This window comes from Salvelinus sp. IW2-2015, unplaced genomic scaffold (genome assembly GCF_002910315.2).
Source record: "Salvelinus sp. IW2-2015 unplaced genomic scaffold, ASM291031v2 Un_scaffold6457, whole genome shotgun sequence".
Taxonomy (NCBI): Eukaryota; Metazoa; Chordata; class Actinopteri; order Salmoniformes; family Salmonidae; genus Salvelinus; species Salvelinus sp. IW2-2015.
The window spans coordinates 26,044-35,033 of NW_019947719.1; the positions used below are offsets into that span (position 1 = coordinate 26,044).

At 43.1% G+C, this 8,990-nt stretch overlaps 1 long non-coding RNA gene across 1 annotated transcript; it reads right to left on the reverse strand.

Annotated features, from left to right (window-relative positions):
• Positions 1-2,111: 2,111 nt before the first annotated feature.
• LOC139026951 (uncharacterized) lies at positions 2,112-5,628 on the reverse strand. The gene is made up of 3 exons (XR_011478961.1): positions 5,471-5,628; positions 2,380-2,445; positions 2,112-2,239 (listed from the first exon to the last, which is right to left on the reverse strand). It is a non-coding gene; the product is annotated as an uncharacterized lncRNA (long non-coding RNA).
• Positions 5,629-8,990: the final 3,362 nt, after the last annotated feature.

Sequence of the window (8,990 nt, forward strand, 5' to 3'; positions counted from 1 at the left end):
GTTTGAATACTTATTGACTCAAGACTTTTCAGCTTTTCATTTTGCTTTTATCATCAAGCTGCAAATTTAGAGTGACAATGATTTTCCCCAAATGAGAAACTCACGCGCTGCAAAGATATTCCAGTTAGGCTACACCCATTGTAAAGAGGATTAATGGGCTTCATTTTAACAAGTTATTTTGCCACTTTAGTTGTGACACAAACCTTATCAAAACACATGGTGCGGCAGGGTAGCCTAGTGTTAGAGTGTTGGACTAGTAACCGAAAGGTTGCAAGATTGAATCCCCGAGCTGACAAGGTACAAATCTGTCGTTCTGCCCCTGAACCCACTGTTCCTAGGCCATCATTGAAAATAATAATTTGTTCGTAACCGACTTGCCTAGTTAAATAAAGGTAAAATAAAACATATAGGCCTATGGGCTCAGCTACATGAGGTGTGGCACCATGATTTGTAGAAGTGGCCAAAAAAAAGGTATGTGCTCTTTCTTGAATTCCACTGGGCATCATTCACAACTGATGGGCTAATATTGTCACCCATCAGACTATTCTTGATTTAATCTGGTCTTTAAATGTTCTAAATGTGTGAAATTTGTTTTGATTTAGAATGGACAATTATCATGCATCTGTCTCGAAAAAGGGGCAATAATGTATTTTTAGTAGATAATGTATTATTCCAGCCCAGGTGAATTTAGATTTTGGCTAGATGGGGTTCATTGTATGTGCAAAGTTTTACGCTGATCCAATGAACCATTTTATTCCTGTTCAAAATGTTGTATCAACACTGCCCAAATGTGCCTAAGTTGTTTATTAATGAACATTATCTGACTTAGGACTCTAGGCGCAATTTAGATTTTGGCTACTAGATTGCAGCAGTGTATGTGCAAAGATTTGCATTTCTATTCAAAATGTTGTATAAAGTCTGCCCAAGCTACTGTAAATTGGAGAGTGCAGTTTGATTAACAAGAAGTTAAGTTAAGTTTTCTGCCTGAATAAGACATGTATGTCCTGGGAAATGTTCTTGTTACTTACAACCTCAGGCTAATCACGTTGGCTCAACCATCCCGCAGGGGGGACACCGATCCCAAGGTTAACTGAATTGGAGAATTTAGTATGTATGTGTGTGTGTGCCCCATTATAACCTCACCACTATTCCACTACATGACCCTATCTGATCCTACATCAGGCTGACAGCCTGGGAGAACGGGACACTATCGTTCATCACACCTTGTAACTCTTCTGCTGTAAAATCTCATAACCCAAGGAGTTCTCTGCAGCTACCACCACAACATCTATTTTCTGTGATTTATGTTCCATTTCTGCAGTACAGTTGATAACCATGGCTATGAAACCAACCTTACTGAAACACATGTTATTCCTATCACTCTCTATTGGCCTCGGCATACTCACAGGGTGCCTCTCAGGATCCCTCGAAACTGGACCCATCTCCCTCTACTACACTCTTCACTGCCTATGAAGATTCCTTCAGAGAAAATGACTCAAGTAAARGTGAAAGTCACCCAGTAAAATATTACTTGAGTAAAGGTTTAAAATAAACTGAAGTATCAACATTAAATGTAAATTGATCAAACGTAATTGATCAAATATACTTAAGTATCAAAGCAAAAGTATAAATCATTTCAAATTCCTTACAATAAGCAAACCAGACGGCACCATTTTCTTGTTTTTTTAAATATAATTACGCATAGCCAAGGGCATACTCCAACACTCAGTCACAATTTACAAACAAAGCATTTGTATTTAGTGAGTYTGCCAGGTCAGAGGCAGCAGGGATGACCAGGGATGTTCTCTTGATAAGTGAGTTGGACCATTTTTCTGTCCTGCTAATCGTTCAAAATGTAACGAGTACTTTTGGGTGTCAGGGAAAATGTATGGAGTAAAAAGTACATTGTTTTCTTTAGGAATGTAGTGAAGTGAAAGTAGTCAAAAATATAAATAGTAAAGTAAAGATACCCCCAAAAACAACTTAAGTAGAAATACTTTCAAGTAGTACCTAAGTTCTTTACACCACTAACTAATGGCCCGACAACGGGATCTCTCGTTGGGTTAATGAGGCAACTAGTCACACCTAATTTCAACAACACTTCCCCTTCAAATTCACAGTAGATGTAAGGGTGATACCTCTGCTTCAGGCCAGCTCCTTGTAGTCTTTACAAACATTAAGCAGCTTGATCCAAATTTGGTCCAACCGGAAGGACACAAGTCTTCTTCTAGAATTGAATCTGTAAGGAGAAGTTACATGTGGCTTTAAAGGCTAGTGGAGACAGAACTACAAATCACAGCTACAATATTAATTGTAGATCAGTCAGTCACCTCTGCTACAACAAACATACAGAACGAGTCAAGAAAAGTGGACTCTTACGTGCATCTCCTAGAGCAAAGGCAGCACTGAGAAGCAGAAGWCTGGTCAACATGGTCATGGAGTCTCCTGAGAGAAACAAAGAGTGAAGCCATCAAAACCAATTCAGTGAAAACTTCAGTGTTTAGGGGAGTGTAGTGTTCCCCTGACCTCTACACGTACCCCAGCCATTCCACTTATCCGATGTATTCCAGTACTATTCACAGATTGCCAGCAGCATACCACTGCTGGCTTCCTTCTGAAGCTAAGCAGGGTTGGTCCTGGTCAGTCCCTGGATGGGAGACCAGATGCTGCGGGAAGTCGTGTTGGAGTGCCAGTAGGAGGAACTCTTTCCTCTGGTTTAAAAAAATGTATTTCCCAATGCCCCAGGGCAGGGATTGGGAACACTCCCCTGCGTAGGGTGCCGTCTTTCGGATGGGACGTTACCGCTCTAGGATAGGTGGGACGGTAGCGTCCCACTTGGCCAAAATCCAGAAAAAAAATGTAGCACTCCAAATATATTACTATAAAAATCAATCTTTCATGAAATCACACATGTTGTGAATCAAGCCAACATGTCTGATTTCAAAAAGGATTTACAGGGAAAGCACACCAAACAATTATGTTAGCTCAGTACATAGCCACAAAAAAACAGCCATTTTCCCAGCAAAAGATAGTAGTAACAAAAACCAGAAATAGAGATAAAATTAATCACTAATCTTTGAACATCAGATGACACTCATGACATCATGTTACACAATACATTTGTTTTGTTCGATAATGTGCATATTTATTTCCACAAATCTCGGTTTACATCGGCGCCATGTTCAGAAATGCCTCAAATTTCCAGAGTAATTACAGAGAGCCACGTCAAATAACAGAAATAGTCATCATAAACTTTGATGAAAAATACATGTTTTACATATAAAGATACACTTGTTCCTAATGCAACCGCTGTGTCAGATTTCAAAGAAACTTTACGTAAAAAGCACACCATGCAATAATCTGAGACGGCGCTCAGATAGTAACAACATTTCTCCGCCATGTTGGAGTCAACAGAAATACGAAATTACATCATAAATATTCCCTTACCTTTGATTATCTTCATCAGAATGCAGTGCCAGGAATCCTAGTTCCACAATAAATCGTTCTTTTGTTCGATAATGTCCATTACTTATGTCCAATTAGCAAATTTTGCTAGCATGTGTAGTACACGTGTCCAAACGCTCGCGCAGATGCAGGCAAACGTCGGACGAAAACTTCAAAAAGGTCTATAACAGGTCGAATAAACTGGTCAAACTTAGTAGAGAATCAATCTTCAGGATGTTGTTATCATTTATATCCAATAACGTTCCAACCGAAGCATTCTTTCATGTCTGTATAAGTAATGGAACGCAAGGTGACAACATGAGGAAAGCGCATGACCAAGAACTGGCAATCTGCCAGAACACTGACTCTTTCCCCTCCAATCCGGTCCCACAACACAGCATAAGCTTCATTCCACGTTCTACTGACTATTGACATCTAGTGGAAGGCTTATGAAGTGCAAACAGATCCATATATTACAGGGAATTGATTAGGCGATGACTTTAACGACGACTCAGAATATTATTTTCCTTTTTGGATTATTTCTCAGGTTTTTGCCTGCCATATGAGTTCTGTTATACTCAGATATCATTCAAACAGTTTTAGAAACTTCAGTGTTTTTTCTATCCAATAGTAATAATAATATGCATATATTAGCATGTGGGACAGAGTAGGAGGCAGTTCACTATGGGCACAAAATTCAGCCAAAAGTGAAAATGCTGCCCCCTATACCAAAGAAGTTAAACGAGTGTCCTGACTCTCTAAGGTCATTAAAGATCCCATGGCACTTATTGTAAGAGTAGAGGTGTTAAGCCCGGTGTCCTGGCCATATTCCAAATCTGGCCCTCAAACCATCACGGTTACCTAATAACCCCCAGTTTACAATAGTCTCATTCATTTCCCTCTCCCCTGTAACTATTCCCCAGGTCGTTGCTGTAAATGAGAACATGTTCATTCAAATTACCTTGTAAAATTACATAAAAATAAATAAATTCAACTCCACACACAGTAGATTAGAACAGGAATATGTCTGCTTTCCTAAACACCAACCTAATCCCTAAGCTGGGCTGAGGAGAATTTCTGGGCACGTATTTCTCTCCACTCAGACAGGAGTAATAGAGGTCTAGTTCCCAAATGTAGAAATGCCCTACAGCTTTGGCTATTGCCAACTCTGTCAGAATACAGGCATTATGGTTGAACCATTTTCCATTCTGGTTCTTTTATTATCCAACAAAAAAATAAAAGCACAGTACAAAAGGCTGGCAGGTAAGGCTTCGTGGCTTGTAACACCAGTGGGTAAGGTGAAATGGCCATCAGGAAAGGCTGTGATAAGACGTCGTGGTGCTGGAGGGTACCCACCACATTAACATACGACTGACCAGTAAGCTACACCACAGTCCAATATTAGACCTATTAATTAATGAAGCAAGATCAAAGGACATTCCATAGCAACAGCTTGCAGAACATGGTTCAATGAGGTACCTGCTAGCAGCATGTGTCCCACCTCTGAAGATATATCCATAATACACTAGATGGTTCTGATTAGTCATCATTTACAGCACTGAGCAGTGATCAATACCTAAATCTAGTTTAGACACTACCCAGCCAAATATGGCTGCCAATGTTTTGTTCAGGCTTTGCACGTCCATGTTTCCTCTACTTCCAGTCTGGCCCAGCATGGTTGCCATATGGTGAGGTGGATTAGCTAGACAGCTGAGTACATCATGGAAATCCATTTTTGATTGGGGGGGGGTGAAAGTAAAACGGCATTTCATAGTTCCTTGTTCACTGAGACGCAGTGCAAAAGGCAACCGAGCAGAACAGTCTACAGGATTATAGATGTAAGTCACATTCTGCTAGCAGGGACATTTTGGACAATGTCTCATCTCACAAGCTGTAACACTTCACTTACAGTTATATTAAAGGTAGCTAGCCCAGTATTACACACCATAACAATACACAAGCTAGGATGAACAGGATATTATGTCACAACGCAGGAATTTAAAAAGTTAAAATAGCAGGAATTTACTTTAGCCAACCAACAACAGGACCAATAAAGAAACTGAGACACCACAAATACTGAACAAACCCAGGTTAAACAAGCTGCTTATATACCATAAGAATGGAAGAGGAATTGGTGATTAGCAGAGTGAGTTCAGGTGTGGTGAGTCAGCAGGAAGGGGCGGTGTCCAGGGAAAGGTGAGTAGTGGGAAGTTTGTGAATTAGCCATTATCCTTCAACAAGTGCACTACATTGTCAGGGCAACATATTCACACTATGGCTGGTCAAAAGTAGTGCACATAGGGAATAGAGGGCTATTTGGATACATTCACATACAGTATTAGATGAACAGATGTTGAAATCTCCCTTTCTGAAATCCTGCCTGTGAGTGTTCTAACTCTCCCTTTGGCTGAGATTGAGTCCTACGTCTCCCTCCCTTTTTAAAGGACCCATGCCAGTCGGACCCCTCCCTCTCGAGTTTTGCTGTAAGGTTGGTGAGAGATGGTGGTAGCAAAGTGTCATTTGAATTGAAATCAAGTTGAGTAAGTTAGCGAGAAAGATGACAAAGACAGGAGCGCAAAGAACGAACAAAGGGTAAATTGTTGTGGAAAATGTGTCTGATTAATCGTGTTTGTTGAGTAACTGATATCATAACATGAGAAGCGCCAATCCTTTAATTATAAAGGGTTTTATTTTGTATAATGCACGCAATTTTTTATAATGTAGCAGCCGTTCTAAGGCTTTTCAACTCATGTCAATTCTCGGCGACTCTTTTCTCGTATATATCAACTGCTGATTCCCTGATCACCTCCTTGCAGACGGCACCTTTCTGTAACATCTGGCCCTCTTTGGACACTGTTAACAAACCTCCAAACGAGCTCCAATGCCAATCAACACTCCTCTCGTGGCCTCCAGTGCTCTTAAACGCTAGTAAAACCAAATGCGAATGCTTTAACCGTTCGCTGCCTGCAACCGCACGCCCGACAGCATCACCACCCTGGAGTTCCGACTAGAATATGTGGACATCTATAAGTACCTAGGTCTGGCTAAACTGCAAACTCTCCTTCCAGACTCATATCACAAACATCTCCAATCCAAAATTACATCTAGAATCGGATTCCTATTTCTCACAAAGCCTCCTTCACTCGCCGCCAAACATACCCTAGTAAAACTGACACTCTATACCGATCCTCGACTTCGGCGATGTCATTTACAAAATGCCTCCAACACTATACTCAGCAAATGGGATGCAGTCTATCACAGTGCCATCGTTTTGAAACACAAAGCCCCATATACTACCCACCACTGCGACCTGTATGCTCTCGTTGGATGGCCCTCACTACATATTGTCGCCAAACCCACTGGCTCCAGGTCATCTATAAGTCTTTGCTTGGTAAAGCTCCACCCTATCTCAGCTCACTGGTCACATAGCAACACCCCCACCGTAGCACGCGCTCCAGCAGGTATATCTCACTGGTCACGATAGCAACACCCACCCGTAGCACGCGCTCCACAGGTATATCTCACTGGTCACCTAGCAACACCCACCACCGTAGCACGCGCTCCAGCAGTAATATCTCACTGGTCCACATAGCAACACCCCCCGCTAGCACGCCTCAGCAGGTAATTCACTGTCACCATAGCAACACCACCCGTAGCACGCGCTCAGCCAGGTATTCTCACTGGTCACCATAGCAACACCCCCTAGCACGCGCTCCAGCAGGTATATCTCACTGGTCACCATAGCAACACCACCAGTCAGCAGTCGCTGCCGCGTATATCTCACTGGTCACCATAGCAACACCCACCCGTAGCACGCGTCCAGCAGGTATACTCACTGGTCACCATAGCAACACCCACCCGTAGCACGCGCTCCAGCAGTATATCTCACTGGTCACCATAGCAACACCCACCCGTAGCACGCGCTCCAGCAGGTATATCTCACTGGTCACCATAGCAACACCCACCCGTAGCACGCGCGCTCCAGCAGTATTCTCACTGGTCACAAGCAACACCACACCGTAGACCGCTCCAGTAATTCCGGCACCCCCAATGCCAACACATCCTTTCGCTGCTTTTCCATCCAGTTCTCTGCTGCCAATGACTGGAATGAACTGCAAAATAATTTTAAAAATGTTTAAGTCGCTGAAGCTGGAGACATATTTCCCTCACTAACTTTAAACATCAGCTATCTGAGCAGCTAACCGATCGCTGCAGCTGTACATAGTCCCATCTGTAAATAGCCCATCCAATCTACCTACCTCATCCCCAAATTGTTTGTTTACTTTTCTGCTCTTTTGCACACCAGTATTTCTACTTGCACATCATCATCTGCACATCTATCACTCGTGTTAATTTGCTAAATTGTAATTACTTCGCTACTATGGCCTATTTATTGCCTTACTGCCTCATGCCATTTGCACACACTGTATATAGACTTTCTTTCTTTTGTGCTATTGACTGTACTCTTGTTTATTCCATGTGTAACTCTGTGTTGTTGTTTGTGTCGCACTGCTTTGCTTTATCTTGGCCAGGTCGCAGTTGTAAATGAGAACTTGTTCTCAACTAGCCTACCTACTTAAATAAAGGTGGAATAAAATACAAAAATTAATAAAAAACTGGGATCCTCTGCCATAAATCCTATTACAGGGGCTGAGTCACCTGTAAGTCTTTACTGAAGAATCATCTCTTCAGTAGGTCATATGATTGAATGTAGTCTGGCCCAGGAGTGTGAAGGTGAACGGAAAGGCTCTGGAGCAACGAACCGCCCTTGCTGTCTCTGCCTAGCCGGGTCCCCTCTCTCCACTGGGATTCTCTGCCTCTAACCCTGTTACAGGGGCTGAGTCACTGGCTTACTGGTGCTATTCCATGCCGTCCAATTTTGAACAAGCTAGAGGGTGGGGTGGTTCACTTGAGTGGGTTGAGCCACTGACATGGTCTTCTACCCCACCGTTGGTTTGTGCCGTGGCGGAGATCTTTGTGGGCTATACTCGTCCTTGTCTCAGGATGGTAAGTTGGTGGTTGAAGATATCCCTCTAGTGGTGTGGGGGCTGTGCTTTGGCAATGTGGATGGGGTTATATCCTGCCTGTTCGGCCCTGTCCGGGGGTATAGTCGGACGGGGCCACAGTGTCTCCCGACCCCTCCTGTCTCAAGCCTCCAGTATTTATGCTGCAGTAGTGTATGTATCGGGGGGCTAGGGTCAGTCTGTTATATCTGGAGTATTTCTCCTGTCTTATCCAGTGTCCTGTGTGAAGTTAAGTATGCTCGCTCTAATTCTCTCTCTCGGAGGAGGACCTGAGCCCTAGGACCATGCCTCAGAACTACTTGGCCTGATGACACCTTGCTGTCCTCAGTCCACCTGGTCGTGCTGCTGCTCCAGTTTCAACTGTTCTGCCTGCGGCTATGGAACCCTGACCTGTTCACCGGACGTGCTACCTGTCCCAGACCTGCTGTTTTCAACTCTCTAGAGACAGCAGGAGCRGTAGAGATACTCYGAAYGATCGGCTATGAAAAGCCAACTGACATTTACTCCTGAGGTGCTGACCTG